Source organism: Protopterus annectens, chromosome 1.part0 (assembly GCF_019279795.1).
Source record: "Protopterus annectens isolate FY-2018-M chromosome 1.part0, PAN1.0, whole genome shotgun sequence".
Classification (NCBI taxonomy): domain Eukaryota; kingdom Metazoa; phylum Chordata; order Ceratodontiformes; family Protopteridae; genus Protopterus; species Protopterus annectens.
Genome location: NC_056725.1, coordinates 1,691,711,031 through 1,691,731,265, shown reverse-complemented (window position 1 = coordinate 1,691,731,265; position 20,235 = coordinate 1,691,711,031). Strand labels below are relative to the sequence as shown.

Here is a 20,235-nt window from a genome sequence, read left to right as displayed (position 1 = left end):
ATTGTTATTTCTTTGTTTTGGAAGCTGTGATTACTAGCAATTTGGAGGCTTTCTGATGTCTTTGTAAAGCAGTGAGGCATATCACTAAGAAGGTGGTGGTATCATATAATGTCCCAGTAATGGGATATGTTGTAAACTAAGGCCTGTTTGACGGCTTCAGCTGAAAAATGTCTGATCTTCATTATACTATTCAGTGTTGTTGTCATCACCAGTAGGATATACTGGCTGCAGGCAGCCAGACATTTGACCCAACTTACAGAGCTGTACTTTTCCCCAGTTACCTCAGCAAACTGTCTCCATCAGGACATCAGTTATAGTAGAGGGACAGGATTCCTTTTGAGTTGCTGAAGGTAATTTTGGTGAACAGAAACAAACTGAAGAAATTACATCATTCAAAAATTACAAGAAATTTTGACTTTGAAGGGGCAAGCCCCCCTTGCAACCCCTCATGTGGGACCCCACCCCAGACTTATATATACAATTTCCAGGGTTGCATAACAATAGTGAAAAAAGCAAACTCACTGGGAGTGAAAGCAGTTTCGGTGAGTCGTACTCACTTGCATTTACCAAAACTACATTTGTCCACAATACATATTTTCTCTGGGGACAATGGCTGATGCCATCTGTGACGATTGGGTGAAGATAGGTGAAGGCTGCCAGCCTAGCCAGATAGAATTTTGGAAATAATTCTGTCATCTGTAAATATTAATGTAAACCACAGGCTTGTGTCTTAAATGGTAAAAAATAGTGTTACATGTGGAACTGGAAAAAATGTAACAGTGCTTTCTACTGACCAAGTAAAGCATGCTGTGACCCTTTGATGTTAAAACTCGGAGCCAGTAAGTCTAGAGTGAGGCATCCTGCCTATTGTTTTAAGGCCAGAGTTAATGGCCAGAATTTGCTCTGGTCTGCCCAGAGGTGAAGAATGTAAATGTAGTTTCTGTTAGCCTGGGAACACAGGGAAGTGTGAAGAATGATGTAATGTGAATCAGGAATGTGATTTTAAAAACAGAGAATCAGGGAGCATTAAGCATTTTTGTCTGGATCATCCAACTTAACACTGTCTTGCTCTATATGTAAGTTATCTTAGACTTGTGTTTTCTCTTAGAAATAGCTAGAAACTAGAAAGATTGGACTAAGTGTTTTTCTGTGATGTCAGAACTCTACTACTGAATTATTTTAAGTATTTATCTCTGAACTCTTGACTAGCACTGTGTAGTACAAAGTATTGTCTTGTGTTTTGACTATTTGTTACTAAATATTTGTAAAACCCTTTCAACTGTGGCTGTTTTTGTGGAGATAATTTAAGCTCGTTAGATTACTTGCATGCCTTTGGTAAAATTGTACAAAATCACTCTTCATAGCTTTAGCCCTGGGCTATACTACCAATTGGATAATAATATTGCACAGTAATAATTGGACACCTTTTTCAGGGCCTTTGAGTAGCTGATAAATATTAGAGGGTGGTGACAGCTGGTACTACCATATAGTCTGGGAAAAAGGGGCACAGCTGGAGAACATGTGCCAGCCTTCCTCAGAGGTGTCTGTGTGGTTGTATAAACTCTTCTCAAAGTGTGTGTGTGTGTTTGTTACTTGGGCAGGGACATGAAACACTGGTTGTATGGAGAGGATGCTGGAGGTTTTAGCTTGCCCACTAGGCTGAGATCTGGACCCTATAGCTGTGCCAGTGGGGAGTCTTATTGGGGAGCTGGAGAGCAAGAGAGTGACCAGCCCTGGATTGACTGTGATCTCTATGTGCTCTTAAGGGAAATTGCACTTTACTGTATTTGTTATCCTTTCCTTCTGTATGAGACTCCCTTCACTGGTGTTAGTGGTGAGGATTGAGGCTTCTTGATTGCTGGGCCAGGGCACAAATGTCACATATTAATTGGTGGCAGTGGTGGGATATCCACACCATATATTAATTGGTTGGCAAATACTAATTGGCTTGTAGTGGTGTAGGTAGAGTGAATTCCTGTAGCTTGTGTACAGTGAGCTTTGAAGGTGTTTTGTACTCTAAATCAGCCACGCAGTGAATACTCAGAGTTCAGATCACAGTTGTTTTATTTCTTTTGTTAGCTTAGCTAGTCATGGTGAGCAGGCAGCATGTCAGCAGAGGAGTATGGAAAGCTGACAAGGAGCCAACTGGCGGAGATGTGCCATGCTAAGAGACTGGTGCATGGAAACCTGACTAAGACGGACCTGATTGCAGCCTTGGTTACAGCTGCATCAGAAAACAGCAACCAGGAGGACAATCAGACTGGCAGTGGAGATATAATACCCTCGGAGAATGGACAGCTCAACCTTTCTGCAGAGGACTTAAAAATCCATCTGGAGCTGAAGAGACTTGAGTTGGAGGCCAGGCGTTTGGAGATAGAAGCCGAGGAAAAGGAGCGGCAGAGGAGGCATGAGAGAGAAATGCTGACTCTTTGCCAGAGTCATGGAGGTAAGGGGAAAGGAGTAACTCTACCCCAGTAGCACAACAGGTCAGTAAATGTCTTCCGCAGTTTAAAGAGGGGGATAATTTTGAAAGTTTCATTCATATGTTTGTGAGGGTATGCAAACAGTATAGTGTTGACCAAACGCTCTGGGTACGGTTCCTGACCCCCTTACTCCATGGTAAGGCTGTAACTGCTTTGTCAAAAATTACACATTTTGATTATACTGCTGTTAAAATCACTTGTTAGAATTGTTTAAGCTAACACCTGTAACGCATAAAAAAATGTTTCCTGAGCATAGACGCAAGACAGATGAAAGTGTGTGTGAATATTTTGCAAAACTGAGCAGTTATTTCCATAGGTGGATGAGTGGATGTCAGGTCACCACTTTTGAAGGGCTGGCAGACCTTTTGCAGAGGGAACAAGCTCTTAGCACGTTGCCTGAGGACATGAGGATCTGGTTAGCTGATAGACAGTGTGCTACTTCAGATGAGTTGGGGAAGAAGGGAGACCTATACCTGGCAAGCAGGGCAACCCTGTACAGGAAAGGGACACCCAGTACTGTGCATGGGTCTAAAGGAACCCATGGTGGGCAGCACAGACTGCCCCAGCAGAATCTGCCAGTAGCAGGGGAAGCCACAAGTCCAGGTACACGTCCAGGAGCTAGGGTTAAATGTTTTGATTGCAAAGAGTGGGGCCATGTGGCATACAGGTGTCCATGGAGACAAGGTGGGGAACAAAAGTTGAGGGAGCCAGTAAGTGGGAAAGACAAAATGCCAGTAATAGGCTGTCTTGGGACAACAAGGGTACCAAACTACCACCAGAGGTTATATCCTATTGTAGTGAATGTCATAGAGGCCATTGCCAAGATAGACACAGCCTCTGATATAACCATTGTAAAGCCTGCAATGGTTACTGAGGAGCACTACTTGCCTGGGCAGTCTACTCCAGTCAGGGCTTTAGGAGGGATGCCATTCCAAATACCTTTGGCTGGGGTTCACCTTGACTGAGAGGGTGGAAAAGGAAGCCAGCAAATAGGTGTGTTTGAGGATATACTTGCAGATGGCCTGATAGGGAATGATTTTGATAGTGCAGTACCCTGTGCTTGTGCAGTGACACAGTCAGGCTTGGAGATGAGCAGGTAAGTCTGGTAGCCTGGGGGAGACCCAGACAGACTGCATACTTGCAGCCAGGACTGGTGAGGTGGTTACTTCAGGGAGGGAGCTACCCTGTAGCAGTGAGACTGAAGATAAGCCACAGCTACTTGGGGGTACTGATGGTCCCTTGGACAGAGTGACTGCAAAGGTAGAGGTGAGTAGCAGTACCTAGGCTGACAGTGAGGCACCACTGTCAGAGGATGCAAGACTTCCTGTGGAAGGGGAGTTGGGAAGGGTTACAAGGAGAGAGTTGAGACAGGCTCAGCTGTCAGACCCTACATTGCAAGGCCTGAGGCAGGTAGCTAGGGAGGCGCCTGATTCTCAAGGAAAGGGAGAATCTATATACTGGGACAAAGGGTTACTATACAGAGAGTAGGCAGGCCCCTTATAGACTGCCTGAGAGAGTCAAACAGACTCTGAGGGTGGAGGTACAGGAGATGTTGGAACTAGGGGTGATTCAAGAGTCCAGCAGTCCCTGGGCCTCCCCAGTGGTGCTGGTGCCAAAGAAGGATGGCAGCACCAGGTTCAGTGTGGACTACAGGAAATTAAATAGTCACGCAGAGTCAGATGCTTACCCCATGCCTAGGACAGATGAGGCCCTAGCGCAGCTGAGTGGGGCTAAGTATCTTACAACCATTGATCTTACCAAGGGTTACTGGCAGGTGCCCTTGACTCCCAGTGCTAGAGAGAAGTCAGCCTTTGTGACTCCTTTTGGCTTGTATGAGTTCACAAAGATGCCCTTTGGGATGAAGAATGTCCCATCAACTTTCCAGAGGCTGGTAGATCATGTCCTGGCAGGAGCAGGAGGGTTTGCCCTTGCTTACCTAGATGATATTGCCATCTACAGCCATTCCTGGTCGGAGCACCTTTAGCATGTCCGGGAGGTGCTGGGCAGACTACAGAGGGCAGGGTTGACCATTAAGCCGAGCAAATGTCAGGTGGGTATGGCAGAGGTCTCCTACCTAGGACATAGAGTGGGGAGTGGTAAGATAAGGCCAGAACCTGCCAAAGTGGAAGCCATTCAGGCATGGCCTGCACCTGTTACTAAAAAGCAGGTGAGGGAATTTTTAGGGACAGCAGGGCACTACAGAAAGTTCATCCCCAGTTATAGTACCATAGCTGCTCCCCTCACAGACCTGACAAGGAAGAACAGGCCAGATGAGGTAGTTTGGCCCCCAACATGTGAGCAGGCATTCCAGAAGCTTAAAGAAGCTTTGGGAGGACCCCATGTGTTAGCCAGTCCAGATTACAGCAAATAATTTGTTGTGCAGGTGGATGTTTCGAACAATGGGGTGGGGGCTGTACTTAGCCAGATTTCTTCAGAGGGAGAAGAGCACGCAGTGGTTTATTTCAGTCGTAGGCTCCAACCCAGGGAGGAATGCTATGCTACTGTAGAAAAGGAATGTCTAACCATAGTGTGGGCACTGCAGAAATTTCAGCCTTATCTGTATGGAAGGAATTTCACTGTTATGAAAGATCACAACCCCCTAACATGGTTAAACAGAGCCAGCCAGCAAAATGCCAAGTTGCTAAGATGGAGCCTGGGGTTATAAGCATGTGATATGTCCGTGCAGCACCGCAGTGGAATTAGCAATGCCAATGCAGATGGGCTCTCAAAATAGGAAACCGGGTAAGGTATACTCAGATAGACCTAACTCCCTCAAGCAGCATTTCTCAAGGGTCACTTGAAAAACTAGCTTGAGTTCTCCAGGGAGGAGATATGTGAAGATTGGGTGAAGATAGGTGAAGGCTGCCATCCTAGTCAGATAGAACTTTGGAGCTAATTCTGACATTTGTAAATAGTAATGTAAACCACAGACTTGTGTCTTAAATGCTAAAAATAATGTTACATGTGGAACTGGAAAAAATGTAACAGTGCACTCTACTGACCAAGTAAAGCATGTTGTGACCCTTTGATGTTAAAACTTGGAGCCAGTAAGTCTAGAGAGAGGCATCCTGTCTTTTGTTTTAAAGGACTGCTATGGCAAACAATGAAAAAACATATATTTTTTATCTTGCCATGATTCACTGCACTTCCTAAAGCTGCCTGCAGCAAAATAAGTGCTCTTTCCTTATTTTATTTTTTTTTACTCTTGTCTGCCCTCATGGGGGCAGACATTGTGATTCCTTTGGAAAGCTAAATCTGTCTCTCTGCACAGACTGTGAGAACAAATAGCCCTACCATTTGTTGTCAGACTAGACTTCCATTCACTTAGAATGGACCACCTGAAAAAGAATTCCAAGTTTGAGAGTCTGCAGCTCATGTGTCATTGACTGGTATGTGCTGAGTTTTACAAATGTTGTTAAAGGCTGTGATTTTTTTATGTCTATTGTCATGCAAAGCTGACTAAATAGTTGAATCTAGTAAAGCTAGAAATGTGAGACTGTAGCCCATTGAAGGAGGGGAGATGGGAGGAGTAACCTGGCCAGGAACTGAAACTTGCAAAACTGCTGCTTGTGAAAAGTCTTTTTTATCTCAGTAATTTGTTGACACTTTTGCAAGTTTCTTTCAGAGAATGTGTAGTACATTAGTAGGAACAACATTTGTAAAACTCAGTGCATACCAGTCAATGACACATGAGCTGCAGACTCTCTTGGCAGTTTTTTCAGGTGTTCCATTCTAAGTGAATGGAAGTCTAGTCTGACAACAAATGGTAGGGCTATTTGTTCTCAGTCTCTGCATTATGGGACAGATTTAGCTTTTCAAAGGAGTCACGATGTCTGCCCCAATGAGGGCAGAAAAGAGTAAAAACAAAATAAAATTAGGAATAAGTACTTATTTTGCTGCAGGCAGCTTTGGGAGGTGTAGTAAATCATGGCAAGATAAAACATATATGTTTTCTTCATCATTTGCCCATAGTGGTCCTTTAAGGCCAGAGTTAATGGCCAGAATTTGCCTGCATACATGTCCTTTATTGCTCTGGTTTCTGCCCAGAGGTGAAGAATGTAAATGTTGTTTCTGTTAGCCTGGGAACCCAGGGAAGTGTGAAGAATGATGTAATGTGAACCAGGAATGTGATTTTAAAAACAGAGAATCAGGGAGCATTAAGCATTTTTGTCTTGATCATCCAACTCATCAACACTGTCTTGCTCTATATGTAAGTTATCTTAGACTTGTGTTTTCTCTTAGAAATAGCTAGAAACTAGAAAGATTGGACTAAGTGTTTTTTCTATGATGTCAGAAATGTACTACTGAATTCTTTTAAGTATTTCTCTGTGATCTCTGAACTCTTGACTAGCACTGTTTAGCAAAAAGTATTGTCTTGTGTTTTGACTATTTGTTATTAAATGTTTTTAAACCCTTTCAACTGTGGCTGTTTTTGTAGAGATAATTTAAGCTCTTTAGAGTACGTGCATGCCTTTGGTAAAATTGTACAAAAGCCACTCTAATAGCTTTAGCCCTGAGTTGTACTACCAATTAGATAATATTGCACAGTAATAGTTGGACACCCTTTTCAGGGCCTTTGAGTAGCTGATAAATATTAGTGGGTGGTGGTAGCTGCTACTACCATATAGTCTGGGGGAAAAGGGGCACAGCTGGAGAACCTGTGCCAGCCTTCCCCATGAGTGTCAGTGTGGTTGTATAAACTCTTCTCAAGGTGTGTGTGTGTGTGTGTGTGTGTGTGTGTGTGTGTGTGTGTGTGTGTGTGTGTCTGTCAGTCAGCTACTTGGGCTGGGACCCGAAGCACTGGTTGGACAGAGAGGGTGCTGGATGTTTTAAATTGCCCACTAGATTGAGATCTGGACCCTATAACTGTGCCATTGTGGACCTGGAGAGCAAGGGAGCGACCAGCCTTGGACTGACTGATCCCTGTGTGCTCTTAAGGGAAATTGCACTTCACTGTGTGTATTTATCCTTTCCTCCTATATGAGACCCCCTCACTGGTAGTGGTGAGGACTGAGGCTCCTTGATTGCTGGGCTAGGGCACGGGTGTCACACCATCTTTAAAGCTTTCTTATTGCAGTGTTCGATATAGCCATGTTCTGTGTACCTGATGGCAATTTGGTGGCTTGACTTACTTTCAAGGATGGGCAAGTACCCCATAAGAAAAACTTTTGTTTTTTTTACATGGTATTCACAATAGTGCTGTCAGTGTCTGATAGTGATCCAGTAGACTCTGGCAAGTAGATACTATATAAAGATGGCACATTCTCCATGCATTCTACCTGGGCCCAAAGTACAAAGTGGACAACTTTCCATGTTGTTCTTGTTTCACCCCAAAGATGGCAAAGTTTCTGCAGCAGTAATAGCTGACAAGAAGGCCAACATCTGTTCAAGTTCTGCTTATCAACCCAGCATCCAGTGGCCTTTCTCAAAAGCATGACCACTTAAAAAAAGTGACAGCAAGGGAAGCGGTGCAAAATTGAGGACTGTTCAAATAATATTGGTGTTTCCTCTAGGTCTGGTAATGCCTAATTCTGCAAGGTACTTTCACAGCCTTAGGATTCAGAGATGGTTTTGGCTGAAGCCCCTGGCATGATCACTCTACATTCCACCATAGCTTTGGTTCCTAAGATGTCCTTTCACTCTGAAGTCACAGAGATATTGGCCAGCTGTGTGAGGCCTTTCCTGATGCTCCTGACTGCTGGGACCTGATTGGAGATTAAGGAGTTGTAGCTTGGAATCTACCAGCTCTTAGTTATTTCGTAGGTTGTCCTTGGAGACTGAGTGGAGGTCTTGCTCACTCCTCCTGTCAACCAAAATCTCCAGAGGAGTTCACCCATGAAAAAAAAACTGTCTAAAGTACTGACACCCAAACCAGCACCTGCTAGCTTGCTTGGGCTGAGCAGATCCTTAGCCCAACCCATGTTCCAGGATTCTTTGCAGGGTTTGTTCCAGCTGGCTCAGACTTTGAGCTTTATGAAGTCCAGGCAGCAAACTCTAGAAATGTCATGGATCCCTTCTAAGAGAAGAGGGGTGGAACCTCCCCTTTTGTTGTCATCTGATAGCCCTGATTCAGAGATGGATGTGCTCTCAGATTTGATTCTGATATCCCTTCTCCATTTGTGACGCTGATACTGAGAGAGCACCTTAATTTCTGCCCCACCACCCGATGATCTGTCCTTTGGAGCACCCTTCATAAGATGAAGGTAGAGTTCCAATAGGAGCCCAAGGAATTCTGTCAGGCCAGCTAAGGTATGGGACCTTTATGGGTCTGCTGAAATCAAAAGCTTTAGCTGTTCCTCCGGTCACATATTTTCAGATGATTGAATTCCCTGGCACTTCTCTGGGACTGGATTCCCTTCCCCTTGTTCTCAAGAAGCCTGACTGGTTCTGGCGAGATCATGGATTCCATGATGTTCATAATATTGACCGCTGTGCAGTAGCTTTGGCTATATGGATTATATCCTCCCAAACCTATAACGGCTGGCCAGCTTCCAAATCTTTAGGGCACGTTCCACGCATCCATCTGTCAAGCATCTCTAGCTGAGTTGACTAAAAGACAAGTTTGGGTGCGAAGCCCTTCAGAAATTTACCGCCATTGAAGAGTATGCTCCTTTGAGGTTTTGAAAATCAGTGATCAGCTAGTGCTTTCCTGTGCTGGGCAGAAGTTCCCTTTGAGGAAGAAAATTCCATTTTTTTTATTTATTGATGTTGCATCACTTTCCTCTTTAAGGAAGTTATTTCAAAGCTAAGAGTGTTGTGCTTTCACAGCCTGTCTTGAAACTGTACACACTCTTTTTCTGTCAGTTTGAAAAACTAACTGACCACATTTTTTGTGGAGAAATTGTGTTCATTTTTCGGTTCTGGGCATGCCATAGTGTTTGAAAGTACTTTTTTACTATGCTTTTCTGTCAAAAAGAGCAACACTTGTGGACTGGTAGTTTTATTGGTCTTTGTTGCCTGGGAAAGAGGCACCATTTTTGTCTGGACCGTGGAACAGATTGTTGATCCAACAGCCAGTCCTCCTTCCAGACAAAAAAGAAAAAGTTAAGCAAACTGGCTTTTTCACCACAGCAGGTTAGCATTTTGCCTCAACTGCAGGTGGGTGACTCTACTGTGGCCATTTGTTGTATTGGACCACTCATCTTTTACTCCTGATCCCTGTGGTGTAACACCTACAGCCACTATGGGGTGGGGTTAGCCACATGCACTGCAGCTGTTGGAGTCCCCTCAATGGACAAAAGAGAGCCACGCTTGTTTGTACTGGGAAAGGGAGTAGAGAAGGTTTTCCTTTGTGTTAGAATGCTGTATCCATCTGTGGGGGAGCAGCTGCTGCCATTAGTGACACAGTTGGCCCCATTTGTCCTGTCAAAAAGGAACAGAAAACCAAACTTGTATCTTCTCTTCAAATCTCTTTAGACAGGAGTAGTTTACTGAGTCTGACTCAGGTTTTATTTCAGGCTACTGATCCTTCTTGTAAAGTAGTTTCTGGTAATAGAAACAGGGATTACTCTTTTCCTGAATAGAATCAAGATTCTGAATCTGAATAGAAAGATGTAGGGACAGATTCAGGGTTGTGTCCTCAGATTTCTGATTCAGACTCTAAAGAGACATCAGTTTCTGATTTTCACTGTAGGAGTTTTTCTTTCTCTGAGAATATTGATAGAATACCCCAGTGTTTTCAGTGGGAGAACACTGAGATTTCTCAGTCCCTCAGGAAATACTGAGGTGTTTAGGATGTTTTTTGCAGAACCTACACCCATTCCTTCTGTTTTGTCAGCTTTAGAGGATGTGTTACGGGTCTGTGTCATGTAATCAGCGGTTCGACTCCTCGAACCTCCATTCATCGAACCAACGAGAGAATGTTCACATCAGCAAATATCTAAAACGGAATGGAATTAGTTGGCCAACATCAGGAAATTTGCCCTTTTCCCAACTGTAGTGCAATCTTAGAGTTGGTATATATATGTAAGGGGGGTGTGAGGAGGAGCAGCTCCCCACCTTGGTGGTTTTGACGTACTTTGGTATTTGACTGTCAAAATGTTGGTCAACTAATTCCATTCCCTGCTGTAGAAATTCGCTGATGTGAACTGTTGCTTAAGTGAATATTCACTCTTGTCGATTTGATGAATGGAGGTTTGCGTTGTTGAACCGTGTGTTACTGCCTGTAATTTTCCTCTTAGTCAGCCATCTGCCCCTGAAAAGGCAAATAGGATGTATAAAGTTCATCTGTCTTAAATTTGTATACATTATTCCCAAACCTGACCTAGTAGATATAGCCTTAGTTGATCCCACTGCTGCTAAGCACTTCGATAATTCCAGTCCTACTCTTTCTTGATAGATGGGAAAATTATTGATAGCTATTTGGAAAAAGTGTTTACTTCTGCAACTTTGATTTTCAGAATTTTGAATTGTCAGGTTTATATGTTAAAGTTTGTTCTAACAAATTGTAAAGTGTGAAGAATATTTTATAAGTTCATAGGTAGGTACTAGGCTATCGGCCCAAGGGCCTACGTAAGCATAGCCAGCAAGGTACCATAGCTTACGCCACCCAAGAAAGTTATTTTCCTGTGCCACTGTCCAGCAGACACACAGAAGTGATCCCCAGGGTGTATTTCCTATTTCCCATCTGCAGTTTTTTCCTGTGAAGAAAAATCTACTTTAAGTAATTTAGTTTCTTCTTTTGCACAGGTCACTACTCAATGTTTGCAGTGTGTGTGGAAATTTGTTGGTAATACTTCCAGGACTATGGCCACTGGTACTGTTTTAAGGAGCTTTGCATGGCTACGTTGTCAGAACCTTACAGATGATGATAGTGAGATTTTGCATTTTCCCTTGGATAGATTTGGTGTTTTGCCCCTCTGCTGCAGAGGTGATAAAAGGTGTGATGAAAGGGGTAAACTGATCCACGGAATCTCTTAAGATTTTTCTGCCCTCCTTAAACAAATTGTCTAAGAGATATTCTTTCTCCTTTTCCATTTTGACAGAAAACAAAATAAATAGTTTTGACAGAATTCAGGTAAACAGATATTTAACCTCCCAAAATCAAGGAGCGTCCAATATGTCTGACTGTTCAAGAGATATTGTGACCCACTCCTACCCTGGCCTCCTTCCTCCAGAAGGTCTTGATCTCCATTTTTCTCTTTAGCAACAGATTGTTTCAGGCAAATACTTTCTGAATGTCGTCCATCAGAATAACAGATGGCAGTGGGAGGAAAGTACTCCTTCGAGGGGAACATTCCTCATCCTCCAGAACAGATTCTCTTGTTTCCACCTATTCTTCATCACATGCTGTCTCAAGGACTGATAGAACCAGTTCCTCATTCCAAGTAAGGAAGGGATTTTATTCAAGGATATTCCAAGTGCCAACGAAAAGAAAATACTTAAAGACCATTTTCTGGATCTTTCTTTTCTTTTCTAAACCTGTTTGTGATAGTGCCCTAATGCAGAGTGATATGACTGCACAACTCTTCTAGTTTCTTGGTAACACTAGACTTATAAGATGCTTATCGTCACATACCTACTCACCCAGACTTCCAGACATACAAAACCTTAAGAAAAGCCTGACCACATTGTCAATTTCCTACCTTAACCTTTGGACTGTTTGCTGCACCAGGAGTATTCATAGTGTATAGCCCCAGATCTGAAGTAGTTGACTTCATTTGGTCTTCAACCTGTGGGTTTCGGATCTGTATCGGATTCGACATGGCCACATATCCAGCATCTGATCTGAGCTTCAAGCTCTTCCCCTTACCCATAATGCCCCGTCTCCTACCTCCCTCCAGGTCTCGTTTGCCGCTGGAAAAGCAAGCATCGTGGTCCGAGTTCTAGGCTTGTCGTTGGGTTTTGAGAGTGATTTTTTAAATTCTACCATCTTTCCTAACTTCTTTTTCTCACTTTTCTTTCTATCCTCCCCATGCAGTCGGATTTAAAAAAAAAAAGTTTCCCTCTTTCCTGTTCTGTCTCTCTTCTTAGTGTGAGTGAGTGTGTGTCTTGGCCTGTTTAGGGCATGGCTGAAGCCCCTAAATCAGATTTCAGAAAGTGCAGAGTGTGGCCATAAGCTGTCCCCAGCCGATGGCTACACTCTGTGTGTGTGTGCCCTTGGGGGCGGCTCACCTGCAAACCTCCAGTCCTATCTGTACTGGGTTTAATCCCAGAGCACTGAAGGACAGGAGGAACAAACTTATCCTGAAGGGGCTACTTCCCCCCTCAGGGACTGTAGCCCCTATGCCCCCCTCATCAGGAGTAGCAGCTGCAACTTATTCCTCTTCCCCGGCCTCTGGGACTCAAATTCCCACCAAGAGGTCCAGGGAAGACAGGCTGAGGAAGCGTTCCCCCGACTGCTCCGTCCCAGATGGCCCGCCGCCTAAAGTTAGGCCAGAAACCAGACCTGGATCTCCCCGGCTCCATTCTGTAGATTTTCCCTGGAGCTAGAGGAATCCTGGATCGGGTCACCTGTCGGGGTTTCCCCTCACCGGCATTCCAGACCAGTGTCTCTGGCGTTGTCCTCCCGCTCCACCCAGAGTCCCTGTGAAGCAGAGATGGATAAGATGATGCGGAGGTTTATCCACACCCAAATTCAAATGGGGGTCTTGCCTGCCCCCTCTCCCTCTGGAGGGGGGAGCTCGCAGCCTTTTTTCATGCCGATCACTTCTTCTCCGATCTGACATGAGGTTTCAGAGCCCCTAGATCAGACGACCCTTAGGGTCGAGGGATTGGAGCCAACTGTACCATGTACCTTGAAGTCGGCCATTGCCTTGCGCATGTCAGATCTGACCAGGTCACTCAGAACTCTCGGAGCTGTAGTCTCTGGGTCGGATCCGAGGGGTTGCTGTCGGCTCTGAGTTTGTCAGAGTGCAGTATTCCCTTCAGCATTTCGGCTCCTGGAGTCTTGGGTGTGACTCCCGTCTGGTCAGAGGGGAACGGCTCCCGTTGGTACTTTGCAGGATGTCGGTTCTCCTTCAGCCTTTGATGTGGTGGAGAAGATTCTCTCTGCGTCTTCAAGACACTTGACTGTCTTGTCCTCGGACTCTGTCTCAACTCCCTCTGCTTTGGGCACGGTCCCAACCATCTTATCCTCTCAGGGACAGCCTGTGTCCATTTTGCCACAGGAAGCTCCCCTGAGGGAGCGGCAGGATGTTGCCGAGTCCTCCCCCGGGAATCCCACTGAGGAGGTTCCTCGTAAACAGACATGTAAAAGGAGGCACTTGGACTCCCCACTGGAGTCCCTCTGAGGATGTCTCCTTTGGAGACATCATGGAACTCCTACGCCGGGGGGGGGGGGTGTTCTGCCCAAAAAACGGCCTCAGACGAGTCAGTGTCCCTCGAGGCATTCGGCACAGGCCCATCTACTTCCTGGGTGTTCCCTCCCTTGGATCCTTTAATAGACCTAATAACATTGCGGGTGTGGAAGGAACCGGACACTGGAGCCTATCACTAAGTGCCCTGATAAAGTCCTTAGCCCCCCTCAGACAGGACTTGTTGGAATAAGGGGTCCCTGGTGGATGCTATGGTTGTGGCAGCCACCACGAAGAAAGAGCTCATGCAGGAGAGCTCTATGGTCCATCCTCCTGACTGAGAGTCAAGGGCGATGGACCATTTTGGGAAGCGGGTGTACGCTTCAGCAACTTTTTCCATAAGAGTGCTGAACTACATGGCACATGTCGTTTGGCTGCAGCAAGACTTAGTCAAGGAAAACGCTGAGTCAGCCCTGGAGTCCATGTTGGAGGAGGGCAAGAAGACGTTTTCCGCTTGGATGGCCACTCTTAAGGCAGTAGGTAATACGTCCATCCGTCTTCTCTCCCATGCCATGAAGGGAGCTGCCATGGTGGCCGGTACTGGCATTGCCATCAACCGCCATGCCTGGCTCCGATGTTGTCAATTCTCGGAACCCTTTAAGGCGTTGTTTGCAGATGCCCCATACAACTGTTCTTCCCTGTTTGCGATGTCAATTCGAAAGACCTTGGTCTAGAGTGAGGAGGATGAGAAGCCACTGTCTGCCATTGGGATCTGCTTCTCCTTCCCTCAAAGAAACTTTCTAGGAATCAGCGAGAGGCAAAGAAGATGTTGTTCCGAAGTCTCATGCATTTTCCCGGGACACTCAGGACTCATCTTCCCCCAGAGGCAGAGGGGGTTATGATAGACGCCATCCTAGAGGCAGAGGGGTCTGAGAAACTTCGGGTCTCGAGAACCATTTTCGGACAGACCCACGCAGCAGCCCTGAAGGGCTGCCCGACTGCTCATCTCTGGAGGCAGTCAGGGGTCGCCTGTCACTACACCCAGCGGCATGGGAGTCCGTAACAACAGATCGTTGGGTGTTACAAATTATATCCAGAGGATATTTCATCTCATTCATCGAACCATCTCCCAGACGTTCCACCCACGCAAAGGGTGGAAGCAGTTCTGAAGATAGACAAGCTGGTAAGAAAATGAGTCATCCAACTCATCCCTCTAGGCCAGTCCGTATCAGGCATTTCTTCCAGGTTCTTTTTAGTGCCAAAGAAAACGGGGGACCTAAGACCCGTTCTGGATCTATCCACCTTGAACCTGTCAGTAGCCAAGGCGAAATTCTGGATTGTCACTCTTTAATCCATCCTGCCCTACCTGCAGGCCAATGACTGGATGTGCTCGATTGACCTCCAGGATGCGTACTATCACATCATGATGGACAGGCGCTCTCGTAAGTTTCTCCAGTTCTGGCTTGGAGTTGATCATTATCAGTTCAGAGTCCTTCCTTTTGGTCTCATCACAGTCCCCAGGGTGTTCACCAAGGTGATAGCAGTAGTAGCGGCTCACCTGAGACTTCAGGGCATTCAGGTCTTTCCTTACCTGAACATTTGGCTATTTGCAGCCCCTTCCAAGCATCTGCTTTACCAAGCCAGGGGTTATTTCCTTTTACTAGCAAAAAGACTGGGCATCACCATCAATCTCAACAAGTCGCCAGTGACCCCTGTTCAGATCCTAGACTTTATTGGGGCTCAGTTGGACACTATCCAAATGAAAGTTTTCCTCACCCCATACAGGGTACACAGTCTGAAGTTACTCATTTTGTCCGTCTTTCAAGCCCAAGTTCCAACAGCAGAAATAGTACTGAGGGCGTTGGGGTCTGTGGTGGCCATGATCAACCTATTACCCCTAGCGTGCCTTCACATGCAGATTCTCCACTGGACTCTTGCAGTTCACTGGTCTCTATTAGCTCTACCATTGTCTCATCCAGTCCGAATCTCCCGAGTATGCAGGGATTCTCTTCGGTGGTGGATTCATTCCCCGGACCTAGTCAGGGGACGTCCTTTTCTCCTGTTCTCTTTCAAAACCACGGTGACCACGGATGCCTCCCAGCTAGGGTGGGGGGCATTGCTCGGGAAGGGCAGTCCAAGGCACATGGTCCCCATCCGAGGCCAGTTTGCATATCAGCATCCTGGAGATGAGGATGGTTCTTCTTGTGTTGCAGGCCCTTCGTGCCCATCTTCCTCTAGGGATGATTGCGATTCAGACAGACAACATGTCGGTGGTCTGGTACATCAACAAGCAAGGAGGAACCAGATCTTACCCCCTTTGTCCCGAAGCCATGAAACCGTGGGAATGGGCGATCTCCACTGGCTGTTTTCTGATAGCAACGCACATCCCGGGACGGTCCAATATTCTAGCAGACAGGCTCAGCAGATCTATCCTGATGCCTTACAAGTGGTCTCTGAATCTTTCAGTAGCAGAGCAGATCTCTAAAGTGGGGTCATCCTTGCTGCAATCTATTATTTGCATCTCCTTCCAAAGCGAAATGCAGCAAGTTCTTCACTCTTAACCCCCCTCAGGGGGAAGCCCCCAGAGACGCACTAATTCTTGCTTGGCCTCCCTGTCTTCTTTATGCTTATCCTCCACTACCCCTCATCTCAAAGTTTCTTCAGAAAGCTCGCTGGCTAGGGAGCACTGTGATCCTCATCGCCCCATTCTGGCCTCGCCAAGTCTGGTTTCCCTCTCTATGGTCTCATCTAATAGTTCCACCATGGATGTTTGGTCCGGTTCTGGATCTTATTTCTCATCCCTCAGGGATTCCTCACCCAGACTTGGACAGTCTGAAACTCACTACTTGGCTGCTCCAGTTCCCGTGATTACTAGGTCTCCTGGTTTATCATCTCCTGTTAAAACCATTTTGGTGGCGGCTCACAAGTCTTCCACCAAAAGGGTATACCGTAGCAATTGGAAAAGTTTTTCCGTATGGCCCTCGCAGCAGGCATTGGATCCCTTTACTGCTCCTGTGTCTGCAGTATTAGAGTTTTTGACTGAGATTTTTCAGCAAGGTGCTAGTTCCTCCACTGTCAAAGTCCAACTGTCTGCAATTTCCAGTTTTCATGTGGGGGAAAACATGACTTCATTATCCTCTTCTGAACTTTGTAAGACCTTCCTTAAAGGTGCCTTTCTTCTAAGACCCCGGTAAAGGATCCTACACCTCCGTGGGACCTTACATTAGTGCTTCAGGCTTTAGTCTCCCCTCCCTTCGAACCTGCAGCTTCGGTAGATTTGCAGTTTCTATCTTGGAAGACTACCTTTTTGGTCACCATTACTTCTGCCAGGAGTGTCCAAGATCTTCAAGCACTATCCATCAAAGTTTCTTATATGGTTTTCCATAAGAGTAGGGTGTCTTTGCGTACTAACCCGTCCTTTCTTCCCAAAGTAGCGTCAGAAGCCAATATTGATCAGACTGTCAATCTTCCAGTCTTTTTTCCTAATTGTCTGAGGAGGAGTGAATATAAATTACATCTGCTGGATGTGCACAGGCAATTAAGATTCTACTTGCACAGGACAAAAGCTTTTTGTAAATCTGATCAGTTGTTCATTTCTTACTCAAAACCCTTCTTAGGGAAACCAATTTTTAATTTACTATTGCTTGTTGGATTCCCCAATACATTATTCAAATGTATTCTGTCAAGGGAATTTCCCCTCCAGGTCAGGTAAAAGTGATTCTACCAGATCTATGGCTACTTCAATGGCATTTTGGTCCAGGATGTCGCTGGATGATATCTGTTCAGCAGCTACTAGGCCCTCATCTCATGCCTTCATTTCACATTATAAATTGGACATCGTAGCCAGGAACAGGGCATCCTTTAGCTCCGCCGTGCTCCAGAATATCCTACCATGAGGGCCACACAGGTGTTAGTAGCTGGGACTCTGTCCAAGAGGTTGAAGACCAAATGAAGTCAACTACTTCAGATAAAGAAGTTATGTACTCACCATAACGTTCCGAGTATTTGAACTTCATTTGTCTTCAACCATCCCCCCCCTCCTTCTCCCTACCTTGTCACTTTATACCTCAGGGGTGTCCTGGGTTTTGCCTTGGTTCAGGATTTTTGGGTTGCCAGTAGTGGTAAGGTCTTGTTGGGTCAGGTATGCGTTATGCATGGGGCAGCAAACTCTGTCTGAAGGGAAATAGGTGACAGGGGAGGAGCATGGATCAGATGCCGGATATGCAGCCGTGTTGGATCCGATATGGATCCGAAACCCACAGGTTGAAGACAAATGAAGTACAACTACTCGGATGGAACTTTATGGCGAATACGTAACTTTTTTTTACTGCTCATTGCAGGCTACAGTGTATCCACATTTTTACATATTTAGGTGACTTGTTTACCTTTACAGAGTCCTCAGTGTATCAGGAATCTCTCTGATGGGTGAGATATCTTTTACACTAGCTGGAAATCCAAGAGAACATTTAAAAGTCTTTCTTGACTTCCTCACACAGGATTGTGGTTCTGGAATGTGAACTAGACACCTCAGTTCAAAGAGCTTTTCTTTCACAGGAGAAAAACAAATCCTTATTTAGATCTGTATCTAAGGTTTTTTACTCCGACTTTGGTCACTGTGAGGCAATAACTCATGGTTTTGTATCTCATGGCATATGATTCTCATGATATCCCTGGCAAAACTCCACATGAGAAAGACACAGTGGTATCTGAAATCTCCCTCTCTCTTTGGTCCTAGCATCGACACCGTTTGTCTTTTCAGGTCACGTTGCTGGGGTTTGTCAGAAGAAAAAATCTTTTGGTGGAGACGATAGATATTCTTAAATCCAGGTCTGTCCCCCCCACCCCCCGCTCCAAAGCAGTGAGTGACGACAGACACTTCGGACTTTGCTTGGGGAGCAGTTTCAGGAGGGATGTGAGACAACAAGGATTGACACAAGCACATAAATATCTAGGAAATTCTTGCCCTGATCAGGATACTCAACACTGAACCATCTTTGGCCCTGAGACCTCTTCAAAGTGGTTTCAGACAGTGGCACAGTTATGGTACATCCACAAGCAAGGGTGAACCAGATCATACCCCCTTTGCAGACTAGCCATGTTAGCTTGGGATATAGCTGCACAGCACTCTTCAGGCATCCTACATTACATCAGAGCAAAACTGTGTGGCAGGCATGCTGAGCAGGATCAGGGCAGACCTTCATGATTACAAATTATTTAAGGGGTCTTCCAGTATTTGATCCTTCTGTAGGTAGTTTCTCAAATAGACCTTTTTGACTTCTCTTTGAGCAATTAACTGACAAGATTCTGTTCCAGGAAGACTGCAAAAGTCAATTGGGATAAGTTGATTCTTCCAGTAGAACAGGACAGATTGGGATTACCCAGTTTGAAGGAGTATTTCAGAGCTACACAATTAAGACTCCTATAGCACAAGCAGAAAACTATAATTCAAAGTAGAAAGGGATGATGTTGAAACCGGGGGGGGGGGGGGCCTCAAGAAAGGAGGAGAGACGGGAATTTTGGATGCAGGTCTTTAAGGAGAATAACAGTAATCATACAGAATATTATATCCATAAAGTAGCAGAAAGTATTCTAAGAACTAAGCCAACATGAGAATGGAGAAAGAAGATTCTGCCGATAGGGATAACTGAAATTAGGGATGTAGACAATAGACAATAGGCAAGAAGGGGCTGGAATTTATTGGAGAAAACAGGCAAAGGAACCAAGGTATTGGGAGCAAATAACGAGAGAGAGAAAGATGATAGAATGGGAAGAGGCCAAGAATTTATTTGGATTGCAGGTTACAGATTGCCTTCGTTGTCAAGGACTGATATCAGGGTATAGACAGAGAAAGAAATAGGAGGTCCCTAAATGAAAGACCGGCACTGGTAGAGTCTTTAGTAGAATATAGGATAGAAGCTGCCATTAAATAAAGGAATAATTAGTAAAGCAATAAATTATTGCATGATAACTAGAAGTATCAACCAGATTAGGTTAGAAAGGATTGGGAAAAGAGATTGAATAAGCAATTAAACAAAAAAACACTGGGAGGATATATGTATGTCACCCAAATGTGCAACAAAGTCTAGAAGATTTTGGATTTTTGCTTGGAAATGTTTACATAGATATTTTATACCCCAAGTAGATTCCAGAGAATTTTTCCTCAAGTAGATAGCAAATGTTGGTGGTGTGGCAAGGAAGAAAAAGGTAATTGGGAACATATTGTCTGGGAGTGCAGTGAGTTGTTAGACTTTAAGGATTCCCTGCAAGATGTATTGTTGGAGATGCTGGGTGGGCAGATTGGTGTGATGAGGGAGATTATTTTTCTGAGTTTTGATACAGAATCGGAATTGGCTAGACATGGTAAGGCCTTGCTGTCCCTAATTATGGTTGCTGCCAAAAAGCAGCTACTAGAAAATATTAGACGTTATGTACGTAGTAACAGAGATGAAACAAATTGAACTGAATTCTTTAGAGAAAGGTAAGAGCAAACTAAATAGGAAAAAAATGGGAGTTGTGGG

At 45.1% G+C, this 20,235-nt stretch overlaps 1 protein-coding gene across 2 annotated transcripts in view; it reads left to right on the top strand.

Moving 5' to 3' along the window:
* Positions 1-20,235, top strand: part of LOC122799547 (BUB3-interacting and GLEBS motif-containing protein ZNF207-like) — a 1,273,851-nt gene that overhangs the window by 633,539 nt on the left and 620,077 nt on the right. The gene's annotated exons all lie outside the window — the stretch shown is intronic.